General features: G+C 38.4%; 1 protein-coding gene across 6 annotated transcripts in view; it reads right to left on the reverse strand.

Moving 5' to 3' along the window:
- TENM3 (teneurin transmembrane protein 3) overlaps nt 1-17,223 on the reverse strand; it is a 1,254,397-nt gene that overhangs the window by 241,314 nt on the left and 995,860 nt on the right. The gene's annotated exons all lie outside the window — the stretch shown is intronic.

Consider the following 17,223-nt stretch of genomic DNA (forward strand, 5'->3'; position numbering starts at 1 on the left):
ATGGACACCTCAGAGTGTCAGGACTTCCAGAGAGGAAAAAGGCAGACTAAGTTATCCGCTGCCCATGTTCCCATTGGCAGAGATAATTATAGAAGATAAAACAGAAGCCTGTCCTTATCTGAAGGAAGAATATGTAAACATAACAAAGGTCCTGGAAGGAAGATAACGAAGGGAAACACCAACAAAGATAGAACACCAACAGAAACATGGCAAAAATATGGTTGAATGGCATAGTGGGTTGCCAGTGCCCAGGGCTATGCAGGGGGGGGGGCGTGGGAAGGAGGGAAACGGATGGAGTACACATGTGCATTCAACTCTCCATTGTTTGGAGAGGTCACTTTGTGGTTTGCATGGAGAACATGTTTCCAATGGAGCCCAGCAACGGAAGTGTGCAGCTGTGTTGAAGCTGCACTAGGTGTTGAAATTTTGTGCCCCTAATGATTTTGTGCCCTCTACTATGCCACTAAATCACAGAAGGTTGAATGCCCTTCTGATCATCATAAGGCAAATGTTGAATGAGCAGCTCGTAGAACTAAGAGCCAAAATGTCTAAAATATTCTTGAACAGGAGAATGCCTAGGACTTGCCATATGAGAGTTGCAGGAGTGCAGAGAGTGACAGGAGACATCAGCCTTGCTGAAAGACCAAAACAGACAAAGAAAGCTGGTTTGTTGATGGACCTTATGATCAGAGGAGACAGGAGGCGAGGGCAGAAGACAATTTAGTTCAAAGAGACAACTGCAAGACAAGAAGTTTCTAAGCCTCTGATGACTGATGCTGGAAAGAATTGGAAAAAGCAGGAAAAGGACTACTGTTAAGATGGAATTCTTGGAGAGAAATTTATTAAACTGGACTGGAGAAGGACAATCCTGGAGAACAAAAACTTAAGAATTATTTCTGGACTTTTTGAGTGAAAAATGGGAATTTGAGATGCCGGGGAAGAATTATGCCAGGTAGATTGATAAGCATCTATATAATACACAGCTCTATGTTATCCAGTGGTAAATACTTTGAATATTTTGAATGATTTTTTATTACATATAATTGACAAATAGAGAATCAGAAGCTCTTCCTTTTTCTTTTTAGTCTAGCTACTTTTATTTTTACCTCTTAGAAGCTCCCTATTTTGGATTGATGAAAATATACATATGAAGGTGAAAGATCGAAGATGAAGGGCTGTGTGAGAGGCAGGGTAGAAAGGCTCTCCGAGGGTGGGAGGCTGGGGGAAGAAAGATATGCTCCCAGGTAAAAGGTAGAAAGATCTACTTTTCTGTGCATGGAAAAAAGGATTTGATATAATTGTGATAGAGCTTTTGCATTCATTTTTTTCTTCTCTCATCTTCTCCTGCTTCTTTTTGTCTTTATTTTTCTTTTTGTTTTCTTTTATTATTTTTCTTTAGATTAGTTTGGTTTTTATTCTATGCTATGTTGAAAACTTTCAAAAATATATTTTTAAAAGAAAATAAATTCCAGCAGTAGTCCAAATGCATTTTCTGACTACTACATATTGGGGGGGGGGACCTTTTACAATTCTTCCACTGGAATCTCATCAGTCCACTTGCTCTCTCTTTCATAACCTGCCATTTTCTCACATTTTCTTCTGCTAGCAGCTGCTGCATATTGGCTTTTATCTGGCAGGGAACTAGTTGCCTACACAGCTACAGCCAGCAGTGCTTCCATACTGTCTAATCTCCATAATACAACAGCCTCCAAGTGACCTGGAGGCTTGGACTTAAGTTTTTGGCTCTTGCTCCTATAGTGCCGGTACCTTCTGTTTAAGTCGCATATTTTTTAATTAGAAATTGATGCTTATGTAGCAACAAGGGATTTATCTGAAAATGGAAAATAAAATAAAAATAGAAGAGGCAGCCTAACATGTCTGCACAGAACTGTAAGAAATCCCACCCACAGTAAGGTATTTGCAGACATCCTGAAATAATAATATATGGTTTTGTATAGTGGTCTGGCACAGAAAATTGGCTTTCCTGAAGAAACAACGTTATAGTTAACCAACAAGAATTGGTAAAGACCACCAACAAAGCAGCCCTATCTGTAAAAGTGTACAAGTTTTCAGAGAAAGGAAAAATCCACCCTGTTCTCTCTAATGCAGTAGGTATTTCAAACATCTCTTGCCATTAGAAATGCTCAAATAGACTTTGTATGTTGACGTGCTTTTCAAAGCTATTATACAATAGTCGTTTCCCTTTAATTCCCATGTAAAACCTTGATATTTATAGGGTTGCCATATAGGTGTTTATTTGTTTTGCGGCTTTCTTTTGATTTTTAAAAAGATTTTAAAAATAAAGATAGCCCGACTTGCCGTATGTCTGGTTCTTCCCAGACATTTTGTCAATTCGGCAAAAATCCGCCTGGATGCCATTTTTCTGAGTGATTCCTGGATGTGTCCAGAAAAACCCAGACATCTGGCAGCCCTACCATATTTTGAAGACCAAAAAAGAGGACACATTTGCCAACTTCTACTTTTAACTATGGATCGCTATGACAACGCTACCAATGAAAATGAGGGTGTGTCCTGGAAAAAGAGGACATATGGCAACCCTAACATTGGAGTTATTTACACTGAACATTATAGAAGCCAATGTCTGGTTCTGCGAGTTCATCTGCTGCTGCTCTTTAAAACTATTTATTTGCCTGCCTAGTATGCAGAAGATAGTTGGAAAATGATTCAATTATTTGGGCCGTATGTTTTCAGTTCTTTGAACTGTGCACACTTACTTTCTGTCCTGCCTCTACAGAGCTTTGTGATCACTCCAGTAACCTACCAGTTTCAATTTTTTCTGCACTCTCTTCTAATTTAAGAAGCCTTTTTGTTAAGGCCAAAGACAGATTTCTAGATTCCCTATTTCACACCATTCTGAAATGCTTTAACTTTTCTCCCCATTGAAATGCAACACACTCACCTGTCTTCTAATATAACCATTTCTCTCAACTCTTCTGCCTGTCATGCTTCAGAAACTCCAATGCAATTTATTCACTTCCTACTGAATGTCCTAAAAGCCTTCAGCATTTATGGGCCATCTCCTGCTTCACTCTGTCTCCCTGCTCCATGATGAACCACAAATACGCCTTCCTGGCACTGTTCCCTCCAAATCCCTTGGTGCCTGCAACCTTAGAAACACTTTGTTCGATGCCTCTCACTTCTGGAGGCCCCAAAAGTATTTGGAGCCCTAGTTATGTCACATGGCATCCACCTGTTAAAATCCTAAAATGCTTGATGACCTATCAATTTCAGTGATCAATTCAGTTGCCACAATGTGGTCACCCATTTCTGTCTGCCTTTGTCACGATTTCAATGTTACAATTTGAATATGGTAAAAAAGTATATAAATAAATGCTCTTGGTTTGTATTTATAAAGAGAGAGAGGAAGAGAGAACTGTAACATGAATTGCTGTGAAATGTGTAATTTATTTCCACTTCTAGGGAAAAGAGTTTTGTAACGCAAGGAAATGTATTCCATATTTCACAGCTACTACTTCTTGCACAACCAGAACCATCTACATTAAACTAACAGTCAATGGGTATGTTTTCAGCCTAGTGATAGATGTGTTTTTAGGCAGGCTGTTAGGCACAAGCCTGAGTGCTGTAATGCACCTACCAGTGCATTTACAACATACCTTGAAGTGTTTTATTGCATATTAATGCACATAGAGACCTGCTCCTTCAGGCTAGTTTTATACTATATTTTGAAGTAGGAGACTTTCCTCTTTGGTACCAGCAGCCAAGGCAACTAACAGAAAGCAATGTCACAATGGAACCAGAGGATTGGAAATGCAATGCATTTTAAGCTTGCCTAGGATAATAGTCACTGACATCATGCAGGTTACACTGCTGGCGATAATTGAATTACTCCTGTGAATTGCTCACCCTATGTTTGCCTTAATTCAGAAATGTGTACCATGAAAAAATAAGTTTGAGGGATTTGGTGGGGCAGCTTCTGATAGGGTGTCAAAATAATTCTGGTGTACTGTGTGTCTGCTCTTCTAAACTTTATGTGAGTACTTTGTGGGAATGGGAATGGCCATGATCAGCTCCCACTGAGATTACATTGCACTTGCAGCTATTAATCTTATTTCGGGAATATAAGCAAAGCAGCCATTTTCTAAAATAACCAGACTAGAAGTAACATGGCCAAACCAAGAAAGCAGGAAGATGACTAAAATATTGCTTCCTTCTCTAAATCTCACTAATAGCATACAGAAATGCAATATAACCTTTTAATCATTTTGTACTTTCTCAATGTTTAGGGCAGGGATGTGAGCATGGTGCTTGTAACCGAGGGGTGGAAGGAGCATTTCAAATCTACCCTGAGTATATGGGACAGAATGGAGTAGAAATTATTCTAGAAATGCTCTGCAGCTGCCAAGAGATAATCTACAGCACCTATGATGTTTTGAAAACCTTTCAGATACATTTAATGATGAATGTATAACTCCCTCTAATGGAGGCCTATTTTAATCTATCAGAAAAACTTTCAATATTCAAAGCTATAGTAGAGCCATTTCACTTTCCTTTCATTCTGAGCTGAAGGTTTAGCTATTAAATCCTCCCAAATCACATCAAGTACACTGTTAAAAAGAAAAAAAGATAAAGAAACAACCATTTTTGGGATGTGTGTGGGGTTTAAGTGCAATGCTATCCCTGAATTGGTGCAAATATGATACAATGTACGACCACTGGAGATTTATGCTGATGCAGCATCAGAATTATATTATGCCAGCACAACCATTATATCAGTATAATTGTACAAAGCCTAAGGGTAAAAATTTAAGTAGCAATCCAGTGTGGCAGGGGAAGAACTAGACATAGTCAGAACCCTATGCTCAATCCCAGGTCAGTCTTATCCCTGGCAATGTAACATTACACCAGCTCAACCTGTAGTCTCCCCAACTTTTACACAGTCCTAAACATGCAGCCAATCAGTGTACCACAAGATATAAAATGAAATACACACATAATGTATTAGATGAATGGCACAGGGTTCTTTCATTCATGTCCATGTCTACAGAACTTAGAAAACATGGGGGGGGGAAGCTTAGTGATGGGAACTCTGGTGAAAGGGCACTTGCACAAAAAGGGAACATTTCTCAGAAACAAACATTAATAAAGAAAGAAATATTACTAACCCTGGTCTTCTCAGAATCCTTCTTAAGTACTCCACCTCGGAATTGCAGACACTAACACCCAACAGAAATCTTGACTCCACCATTACAATTGCTGATGCAAGGACAAAACACACAGGCAAGCATGTGTATATGCCTCCTATATTTTTTCCAATACAACCTAACTCTGTACTGAACAAGCAACCCTTCTCCATTAAAAGGAAGCAGTATATATTGTACAAGGGGACACAATGCTTCCTGCACAGAAAAAGAGGATCTTCCTTACTAGGAACCTCCAAATGCAGACAAACTCCCATTTTGTACTGGTGATAAGGAGCACTACTTTGCAGCTGAATGCAAGGAAGTTCATCACCTAAGGCTGCTTAAGGCCAGGCCTGCTAAGCACCTAGGCATACACAGCTGCTGACCATAACTCATAATTGCTCTTGGGCTTTCCACAGGCAATCAGAGAGTCTTCCAACTGGTGAAGGGGAACTCTTGAAGTGTTTTTCAGCTATTAGGAACACAGTTCAAATTCAACATGCAATGTTAGTGACTTATAACTAGTGCTTTAGAGCATTTTCTGGAATATAGCTGCTTAGAAAAACTCATCATAAAAATTCAAGACAAAGGGATAGAAAAACTGCTCAAAAAAAGTGGAAAATGAGAATGAATAGTCACTGACAATATTCTTCTCTTTACAGAAACAGCTCCGAACACAGGCTAAAGTGTGAAGTATCAAGCATGCATAAATTTATTAAAGCTTCCTAAAACCCTATAAGAATACAAGTACCGGGATATATTTTGTTTTCTTGTTCACAGCTTTAGGAGATAATTTGTGTATATATTGGTGTGAGTAACCTTTTTATACAGTAATCCTGCATCATACGTGAATTTGACTTGCTCAATTTCAACCACACATGGCTAGCTGAAATTGCACAAGTGCCAAGAAATGTGGGCAGCTGAAAACCTTTCTACCCCTACTCTGTCTGCGTTTAAGCTCTTTGCCTTGCTTGCTGGGCAAGGCCAGCTTGGGAGTGCTGGGGGGGGGGGCTCTCTCTCACACAGCCGCTAGCCACAGGACAGCTCCTAGGATTGGATTATACGTGATTTTCACATACACACGGAACACTTGGAGCCAAACCCTCCAAAGTGTGGGATTCCTGTCTAGGTGACTGACAGCAGGCCTTGGGACATGTGGAAAACTGTAGCTGCATCATTTCTCATTGCGGGGACAACTCCTCCATAAAAAGCAGATGCAGAGATACTGCACAATGACAAACCAAGTAACCCACATGGATTAGGCTATAGGTTCAGTGGATCAAAGATGCACCAGACGTAGGCCAATGGGCTCCATGCACCATAGCCCTACTAGCCATATTCATTGGCATTTGTCTCTCAGTGCAGTTATGAGTACTTTTTCACCTGTAGTACCTTGTTATGTGAAAGCCACTATAGATCAGTTTCTAATTAAATATACAGCACCTAGTTATAATTCTCGGGAAAATAGTATATCAAACCTTGCCATCCATTCCATTCCATTACTTGTAAAGGGGATTATGATTTACTGTAAACTCCTAGCTCTTTTGCTAAGGCATTTTTGCTAGATGTTCTTGAGGCAACTTACACAAGCAAAGTTTCCAAAACCCTAACTGCAAAATCCTTTTATCTTTAATACAGGGCAGAGACATATATTTCTTGGCTGCATGTTTAGAATGCTAGCCCTGGCATTTCTCTTTATTTGGATTCTCTTCATTTCTATTTATTCTGCAGATCACCTTCAGGAGGTACAGATTTACAGCCCTAATCTAAGTATATTTATTTCTAAATTTAGTTTTGTATTAGTAAAAACAAATTTGCAGTGCAACATAAAGTGAACACATTTATTTCTCAACTCAGGCAGTTCTTATGCTACCTAGCTGACATGTATATACTGTATAACTAGTTGAGCGAGCTGCCCATTCTCATGAGCAATGGAACATTAGAAGTTATATAATGTTGGGGGAGTAAATGTGCACTGTTTAGTTCTATTAAGAAAAAAATATCAGATTTTGTTTTCCTGATTATGATAATGGTCAAATTCCCTCTATGTTACACAGCTCATGGATGTAGATCACTTACCTAAGCAAGCAGTTATAAGAGTGAGCAAAATGACAAACCACCAGCCTGAGTCTGGACTACAGTGGTGCCTCGCTTAACGAATGCCCTGCTTAACGAAATTTCCGCTTAACGAAAGGATTTTTCGAGCGGAGGTTGCCTCGCTAGACAAATTCGTTTTACGAAAAATTCGTCTAGCAAATAGCGGTTTCCCATAGGAATGCATTGAAATTCAATTAATGCGTTCCTATGGGCAAAAAAATATATCAAAAAAATTCAATGCATTCCTATGGGATTCGCTAGACGAATTTTTCGTTATAAGAAAAGACCCGTGGAACGAATTAAATTCGTCTAGCGAGGCACCACTGTACATGGTAAGTAAAACAATGGTTTGCTTTACTGTAGCAGATCCAGAGGAGGAGTAAAGCAACTATCTCCTCTCCTCACACATTCATTCATTTACAAAGATCCACATGTAGGATATACAGCCTATTTTCCACCTTATTTTTTTTAGCAGAAAGTGTACACATTAAACTTATGCAAACATGGCTTGCTTTGCATATGGTGGAGGGTAGCATACACTTTCTAAAACATGTAAACAAGTCTTTGATTTAAATCTAATAAAGCACAGTACTGAAATAATTTCAATATGATGTATGAAAGTACTGTTTTATGGCTATTTTCATGGATGCTTTCATCTCACCTCAGACAGGGATGGCTTTCATAGCTATTACAGATAGGTTGTTTTTTCCATTTCTTATTCAGGTTTTCAACCTTTTGATTTGTTTTCCTTAAAGTATCTATTGTCTTTCAACCAAATAAAGCACAAGAAAAGAAAAGAAATCCACACAACGAAATGAAGTATCCTGGAATTAATATTCATAATTTGTTTACCTATATGCATTTTTAAATTTTCCATATTTCCAAATGTTCACATGCTTCTAGAAAAGAATCAATTTTAAAAACATGTTTGTGGACCATTAATAATACTGCTGCATTACTGACCATCAGAATCTAAAACACAATATTATAAGTTATGCCTGATAAGCATCTAATCATATTCAAAACTTAAACTGATTTACCAGATTAGAGGGAGGAAACAAAGGAAAATTCTGTCATAGTGGTTGTGATCAGATGGACATAATGTGGCTTACAAAGCAGAAGTATGAACAAAACTGTGAGTAAATGAGTAAATTTCCAATTAACTATAGTTTCCGCTTTCATCTAATATAACACGTTCAATACAGTATAATGTTTTGACAAAGCCTAAAGGTCATTTCCTTACATACAGCTTAACATTTTTATTTGTTTTTGTTACTGTTGTTGCTTATATTGGTTTGTAATGCAAATGTCAAACAGGTCAGGAGAGTCATTCAAACTACAAAAGCTTCTCTCACTTTAGCAACCATGTTAAAATATATATATTTCAGGAAACGCTCAAAATATATTTGAGCTTCACATATGAAGCTACACAATGCTTTTGTATTAAACATTTGCCTAATTTGGGAACCACGTTGCTTGTATTTTCCAAACTGTAGTTACTTTGGCTATAATCTACTAGAACCTCTAGCACTGCATCAAAAGAGACTATTTTGAAATTCACAATAAATCCAGAGGGGATTTTTAAATTAGTTTCTTGGGACATGAACTCACTGATGCCCTAATTTACATTGCACATTTTACAGTCTTGATCAGTGTGAATGAGGAAAAAAATCTTATGATAATTAATTTTACTGGCAGCAGTAGTAACTTAGTTCATGAGGTCAGAGAATTTCAGCAACAAAGACATAATTTAAGGAACAAAGACAGAATTGTCATTAATAGTATCAGGAAAACAGATATATGACCTATCTAGGAAGGCTGATAAAGGAAAGGAGTCTATGGTATGGTACACAGGAAGTCCAACTAATATTGAAAAATATAATACTGAGTTGTTTAAGCCAAATTTATGTTGCTATCTAAAATGCTGAAGTCTAGAATCTGCAAGGAAGCGTTTTCAGAAATTCTACTTGTACCACACGTAATGCTAGCTAGAGAGGCATAACTTCAGGGTCTCAATGCATGACCTGGAGCCACTGGGAAAGAGGGGTTAGATATGTTAGACAGTGGGACACTTTTGGAGACGTATGTCTATGGTTTATCTAGAGCAGGCATCCCCAAACTGCGGCCCTCCAGATGTTTTGGCCTACAACTCCCATGATCCCTAGCTAACGGGTCCAGTGGTTGGGGAAGATGGGAATTGTAGTCCAAAACATCTGGAGGGCCGAAGTTTGGGGATGCCTGATCTAGAGTGACCAAGTGTCAGATCCCAACTTTGAACAACATGCTAAACCAACCCATAGCTTTGCTCACAGTAGGAGGACTGGAGGAGAGCAAAGGGGCTATGATCTCTTACATAGGAACCTACATGTTTGGTTTGGCCTGTTCTGTGTGAACTGGGTCATTGCTTCTACCTGATACATGTGTACATTAAAGTTGTTATGTATAGGAAACAAGTTATTCATCTCAGGACTTATCCACAGTTACCTTTTGCCCTGCTCCTTCCAGGCAGAGGTCCACACTTCTAACGCTCCATGAAAACCCACTCTTTAAAGCTGAATCGGAACCAAAGTCGCTTTGGGTTTTCCACAAATTGATGTTTGCTCCAAGTGAATTTTAAAGAGTGGGTTTTCGCAGGGAAAACTCTGGAGCTAAAAAGGGGGTGCTCGGACAGAGCTTTAAATTGTGGACTGCGCCTGGAAAGTGAGGATGAAAAGTGTGTGTGGATAAGCCCTCAATCAACAACTGAGATACCTATGTTTAGCTGATGGTCAGATACATTATGAGATTAGAGAACCACAACAAATACTGGGGGCAGATGGGAAACCTCTGCATTGCTCATTAAAAGCCTAATACTGTCTATGCAGAAGGCAAAGCTATTGATTCTAACCTGGTGTTTTCTTAATTGGATAAATGAGGCGAAATGTTTCCTGAGATATACACCTGCTTTTCCTTGAGGTTTATGTTTTCAAATTTGTAGATATCCTACAAGGAGGTAACTCGGTTCCGTTTTTAAAGTTATAAGAAAAGAATAGAACCCATTGGTATCAGTAAAATCTTTACTGTCTGATAATTACAATATGATTTGAAATTTATTGTAGCTATTTCTCAGCAAGAAACACCTACTTAGAAGTTGGTTGGCTGTTGCAATTATGGTAGCATAACATCAGTTCCTGTCTTGTCTTGTTTGGCCACTTATCTGTAAAATGGGCTGCATATATCCTGTTCCTTGCCAAGTTTGTGATGCCAGTAGTTCAAATCTCAATGCAAAACTGTGTAAGCTGTGGCTGCTGGCAAGCCATGATTGCCATCCACATTGCTAGGTCACAGATTGATTGCAGTAGTGCTATCAATGCCCAATGCCAACAAAGTTACCCGGGACACTATAAAAATGTTTGGGTTTGCTAAGTTATATGTTGTTTCCATTGCTATTGTTTTGCTTACTCCTTTACTGGTGTGATTGCATAGGATTGTGACTACATTATATTAATTTAACAGAAACACAGGGTTGGCTGGTAATTCATGTTTACATGTTTATCTCATAAAAATAAGAATGTATGATAGATGACAGCCCCTATCCCAAGAACAAAATCAAGTCCCAGTGCAGGATCAATTATTATAAATGGCATATCCACATAATGACACGCAGTCCTCCCTTTTTATTACTGTACGTGTAATAAGAATTTTGCAAGGGAAATGTGTAGGGAACATGTATACGAGGAAGAATGCACACTGAAATAATAGGCAATACCACTATTGGACTGATGGATCAGTGTAAAAAAATAAATGCAATTTGGACCAGAAGGGATGGTACTGAGAGGACAAAAAGGTGGCTCCACAAAACTTGCTGGCAAGAGGTAGAAAGGGAGCAATATTAGAAGATCCCTTACCCAGAATGGAACATGGTATCAACATAGCCACAGGAACAGATGAACTATTTTGTAAGACTACAGGAACCATTCTTCTGGATCAGATCAAATTATCCAGTGCAGCATTCTGTTCTCAAAGTGGCCAACCAGATGCCTTGAGATGCCCAGAAGCAGCACAATACTCTTGTTTCATCAAAGATGATCTACTAAAGGATCATAAAAAGGGATCACAGAAAACAACTCAATTCTAAATGAAAGTTCCAGCCGCTTGGAGTAACTGAATCTAGGTGGAAGATCCACTTGGACTTTAATTGTAAAAATATCTTTTAAACATCTGGTCTGTTATTCAGGTGTGGCTTATAAGCCTGTAACACCAAAAACCACATGCCATCATCTATATGGCCATATTTGATGTAGTGTTGCAACAGGGGTGCATCTACAATATTTTGTCTAATTCTAGACCTATGTTCCAGAATTCTTATCAGTGTCATACCTATATACATTTTTCTTACATGATCATATAAACCCATACATGACATGTGATGATTGGCAAGTTGAAGAATAGTTCAATTTCCAAATGTGTACAGTGTGGATCTTGAAACTCTAACGTTATGTGACATGTGAAAGACCCTACAGTGCTGACATTTATAATGGCCCTGAACTGCATTAGGAGATGTCTCCAGTTGAACAATATCCAATCTAAGGATTCTTTAATAGTTTTGCCCCTCCTCAGACCAAAGATTGCATCTGGGGATGTGTTGAATTACGTGCCAATGTTTGTTTATTAACTCCTGTATTGAGTCCAGTATTTTGTTTATTTATATTCCCAATGCTTTGGTTTTTGATGCTTTGAATGTTTGCTGTAAGCTGCTTGGGGAACAGCTCATTTTGGGAAAGTGTCATAAACACAATAAATCAATCAACTTCCCCCTTCTCTTCCCACCACACCCTCCCTAAATTTGTTCTGAAGGGTTGGGGAACCCCTACTACAGGTTTATGGAGCACATAGGAGAAGAGAGGGATAGAACATTCTTTTGTTCTGAAGGAGCGTCTCCACCCCCATCGTTCTGCCTGGACACTGAGGTCCAGCACCGAGGGCCTTCTGGCAGTTGCGAGAAGCCAAGTTGCAGGGAACTAGGCAGAGGGCCTTCTCGGTAGTGGTGCCCTCCCATCAGATGTCAAAGAGAACAACAACTATCAGACTGAAGGCAGCCCTGTTTAGGGAGGCTTTTAATGATTAATAGATTACTGTATTTTATTTTTCTGTTGGAAGCCGCCCAGAGTGGCTGGGGAAACCCAGCCAGATGGGCGGGGTATGAATAAATCATTATTATTATTTGTGCCAAAATCTGTGTTCTATTTTGAATACAAACCTTTGTGGTTAGGGTTAGCTTTAAGACAACTACCAGCCCTCGTTTTCAAACCTATGATAGAAATTATGTCTTTGAAAGTCTTTTTCAAAAACACTTTTTTGAAAGTGTCCCAATTATCATTATTTTTGTCACTATCTACATTTGAGCTGAATTCTGAACCTTCAGCACTAATTGGTGGCATGTTAAATGCCAATGTGCTGACCCAAAATATTCAAATGCTCATCAAATCTATTTGCTCCTATGAAATAACGGACTTTTACTCTTTTCAAATTTATGGAATTAAACACTTTTAAATTCAGAAATAAAAGGGTGAGCAAGCCACTTTAAACTACCAAATGAAGCATGCTGACCACAAAGGTTTTCAAGCTTGTTAACACTTTTGATTGCAGAGTTGTCTTATCACTCTGACAATGTTGATTCTCGAGTCAATAAAGAAAGTAGGATTTCAAATGTGTAAAGTATATTAGAGATGTTTGGAACTATCTGTAGTTTAATATCTTTTAATTCTGATTTAAAGGTATACATAACAGTCCAGAGCGTCTGCATATGGTGACTCATATCAGCAGAGTGAGTAGCTCTGCATGAATCTATTTCCTTTATGGGACACTAGACCTTGGAGGCAGTGAACTGTTGCAGATCATACTGCCTGGTGTGCTTGAAGGGGATCAATGCACAGAGGCTAGTAGTGGCAATACAGTGTTCAGCAAAAACAGCAAAGCTCGTGCAAGTGCATAGATTTACAGAATATGTGAACCGGTGGTCCTACTGTCCTACTGTCTGGCAGTGGCTCATGCCACAATAAATAAAGTATTTAAAGATGCCACAGGAGTCAGTGGTTTATAACAACAGTAAGTCTATTGTTAAGCATTAAGACAGAACATTGTACAGTAAGATATCAAAACTATATTTTTAGTGCTGCAACTAATTTATGTAAACATAAAAAATTGGCACAATAACAAGAATGAAAAACTATTTCTTGTTGACTGAATTCTATTAAGACACAGAATGGTGTGGATAAGTAATACTTAAATATTTAAGTAATTACTTAAATATTAATCTACGAGTATATTATCTTGGCTACAGCTATTCCAAAAACTCATCTACCATTTGGGGATTGTCCTGTAAAAACTCTACCATCAACCTAAAAAATCTAAGCTCATCTCAGTAGATGCTTCTGTTAAATGCTCTGCAGAATGATTGCCCATTAAACCAGTAGTCAATTTGTCCATTAGGTAAACTTCTACAAAAACACAACTAATGTGATGCAAAATGCAAATGTCTGCAGTGCTCAAGTTTATAGCTTCAAATATAGATTAACAGGCATTGTAAAAGAAGGTGCTTTATGCTTGTTGGTACATTGGTAAACTTTTCCATAATGCCTGCTCTATTTTCAACAGCTGCTTATATGTTCAGTTTGAAGCATGGTTAAGATTAGTCATGTACAGCCTTTTGAGACAGTAGGGAACATGATATTTCTGACCAGCTGCAAAAATTGTAACCTCATAGATGAAAAATGAAAAGAATAAAAGAAAAAGGGCAGTCTTTTTCCCCTTTATGCTTTTAAATTCCTATGAACTTATTATAGAGCTCTGATGTCAAAGTTGAGCAATGATCCAGCTGTATTAGGGTTGTTTTTAGTTCACTTTAAGTTTCTTAATTCAATAAGATTCTTTGTGATTGTATTGTGTATTTAAAATCCAATCACACAATTATTAATAAATTGTAATTATTCAAATTATAATGGGTTTAGAGTAATTTAAATTACCCTTTCTTGATCATGAATGGAACAAAATTAGAAATACTGTTTAAGTTCATATTGTGTTTCAATACAACAGTTAAATTGTTCCAAATTATTCATTCTCTCCTCTCCCTTAAGTAATATAAAGTACCGTAGTTTGGTGAAAATAGGTTGCTACAAGTTTACTTGGCAGGAAAAACCTTTCTTCAGTTGGAAGCTAATAATTACCCTATTTCCCTAACTTTCTTACTGGAAAAAGCAGGACATAAATATTAATACATTTAAGCAGAGGATGGATGACCATCTGTCATGTACTGTATGAGCTAACTGAGATTCCTGCATTGCAGGGGGTTGGACTAGATATCCCTCGGGATCCCTTCCAACTCTGCAATTCTATGATTCAGTGGTTGCAACTGAACATTCCTCTAGTTTGTTTCGATACAAATGTGGTTTTATAATACAACACCAGTTTTTGCGGATAACTTTCATATTTTCATTCAACATTAGGGAGAATTAAGATTTTTGAAGAAACACTGGAAGAAGGCTATGATACTGAACATGTAATATTTTTTTCAGTTGGGGGCATGGGGCGGGGGAGGCAGATTGTTATCATTTAAGCTTTGAGGGGTAGTTAACCTTTGGTCCTCCAGGTGTTGCTGAACTACAACTCTCAGGAGACCCAGTTGGCATGGCCAGTGGGATGATGGGAGTTGTCATTCAGGAGGGGCACAGATTGGCCACATCTGCCAAACATACAGTGGTTTTTTTACTGTGAGGATTATGTTGATGAACTGACAGAAAATTAGTATTACTGCTAAAAGGAAACTTGAAAAACAAATATAGCATCATAAAATCATTTAGAGACCCTCCCTGTGTGGACCAATGTTTAGGCCTTATAATCAACCATGTAATGCATTTTTCATTATTTTTCTTTATTATCTCATTTTTATTCCACTCTTCATATTAGCACCGCAGAGTAGTTTACTAAAAGATATACAAAAAATAATAATCAAAACTAAAATCAATATAGCAAAATAATGAAAAACAGAAGCGGAAAGAAAATACTTCTAATGGACTGTTCACTAAACCAAATTGTTAACACCCTCACAATGACCCGAAGGCCAAGTAAAAAAGTGTATTTTAAGCAACCTATAAGTAGGAACATATATTCAGGGGATGGGAGTTCCAAAAGGAGGGAACCACAACCAAGAAGGTCCTGCAGAGGTCATTGCCTCTACCCAAGCACTCCTTAGTGGTGGAACCATGAGGAGGGTCTTCTTCACAGATCTAACCTGCTGGGTTGGTCCAGAGGGTGAGAGGCACTTCAACAGGTACTTGGGTTCTAACACACTGAAAACCTTGTAAATAACTTGAAGTAGCTTCAGAAACTGATAGGCAGACAGTGCAGATAATAGAAAATTGTTGTACTGTGACACCAGCTTCATGCTCTGCTCCATAATTGAGCACTAGCATTCTGCACCTGCTTCAGTCTCTGCACTGTCTTCAAGGGCAGCCCTACATAGGGCACATCACGGTAACCTAGCTGTTACCAGCATGGATCACTGTGGCAAAGCTAGCTAGAAGTAGACTCTTCTAGTCTCTGAGGTCAGTGACATCCCAAGCACCAGGATCAACCCTCAGCTACAAACATCCTCCTTCAAAGGAAGGGCAAAGCTGTCCAGAATAGGCTGCCTCCTCAGTTCCTGGACATTGGACCACCCATCAACATTACCTGTGTCTTATTCAGTCTCAAGTTTATTGGCCCCTATTCAGCCCATTATTGCCATCGGACACTGATTCAGCACCTGTACTGCATCACCTGATTCAGATAGAATGGAGTAATAGAGAGCTGAGGGATGGCACCATGCCAATGATGATTTGCATTGAACAGCTTTGCTAGACAATGTCATATTATGGAACTCCACTGAAGCTCTTAGTGACTTGCTTTATAGCAATCTCTGGGGTTACCCAGAGAGGATGGATCATGTCCCAGATTTTAATTTTTTCCCCCACTGAAAATTATTGGCTGATGGAATAAAAAGAGACTGGGGAGGGTATAGCAGCAAATTTTCTAATCTATTTCTTGCCTAATTTGTTTTGATTTGTGTACAAATCCAGAAAAATGTGAACATTAATACAAGCAATATCTTGCAAAAATCTGAAATAGTCAAGACAATGAAAGTAACTCACATGTCCTACTCTATTTTATTGATAGAGAAAAGCAGCCATTTTGGCCATCTAATAATTCAGTAGTAGTTTATAAAATTATAATGGGGTTCAGTTTACTAAACCTTACTAGTCTTATACTGGGACACTTTGCCTGCTCTGAATTGAGAAAGTGCTTCACAGATGTGACTTCAGAACATTGCACATTTTTCCTGTAATTGCATATCCACAAGTATACAGCACTGGTACGAATGCATAACCTCCCCTTCCTCTGTTTCAAGGCCAAGAAACATACTCTGAGGCAGTGGAAAGCAGGTTCAAGCATTCCCAAGTCCTGGAACAGCATCCTTTCTCTCCAGGCACTAGAACTACACATCCCAAAGTCTTTGGCAGAAAGATGATGCTACATACATAGTTTCTGCAAAGGAGAAAGCCCCTGAAAAGGGTGAAGAGTAATATTGTATGTCCTTACCAGTAGTACTATATTATTACTTGCTTGGATAATTAAATCAATACATCTTGTTTCGCCTAAGATTTCTAATTTATGAATTTATTTTGCACTTTTACATATAGAGCACCTCTCAACTACCGGTACATTGTCCTCTATATATTCCAGGACAACAGTTCCCGTTATTTCTCATTCTCCCACAAGTTTTTGGCTATACAGACTCTGTTCTTTCAAAGTTGAGATTTGTAGTCTGAACCCTATATAGAATCATAGAAGAGTTGGAAGGGACTTCAAGGGTTATCTAGTCCAAACCCCTGCAATGCAGTAATTATAGACGTTTCACTCACCTGTAGCTTCTAAATACTTCTAAACA

Source organism: Zootoca vivipara, chromosome Z1 (assembly GCF_965207765.1).
Source record: "Zootoca vivipara chromosome Z1, rZooViv2.hap1.1, whole genome shotgun sequence".
Lineage (NCBI taxonomy): Eukaryota > Metazoa > Chordata > Lepidosauria > Squamata > Lacertidae > Zootoca > Zootoca vivipara.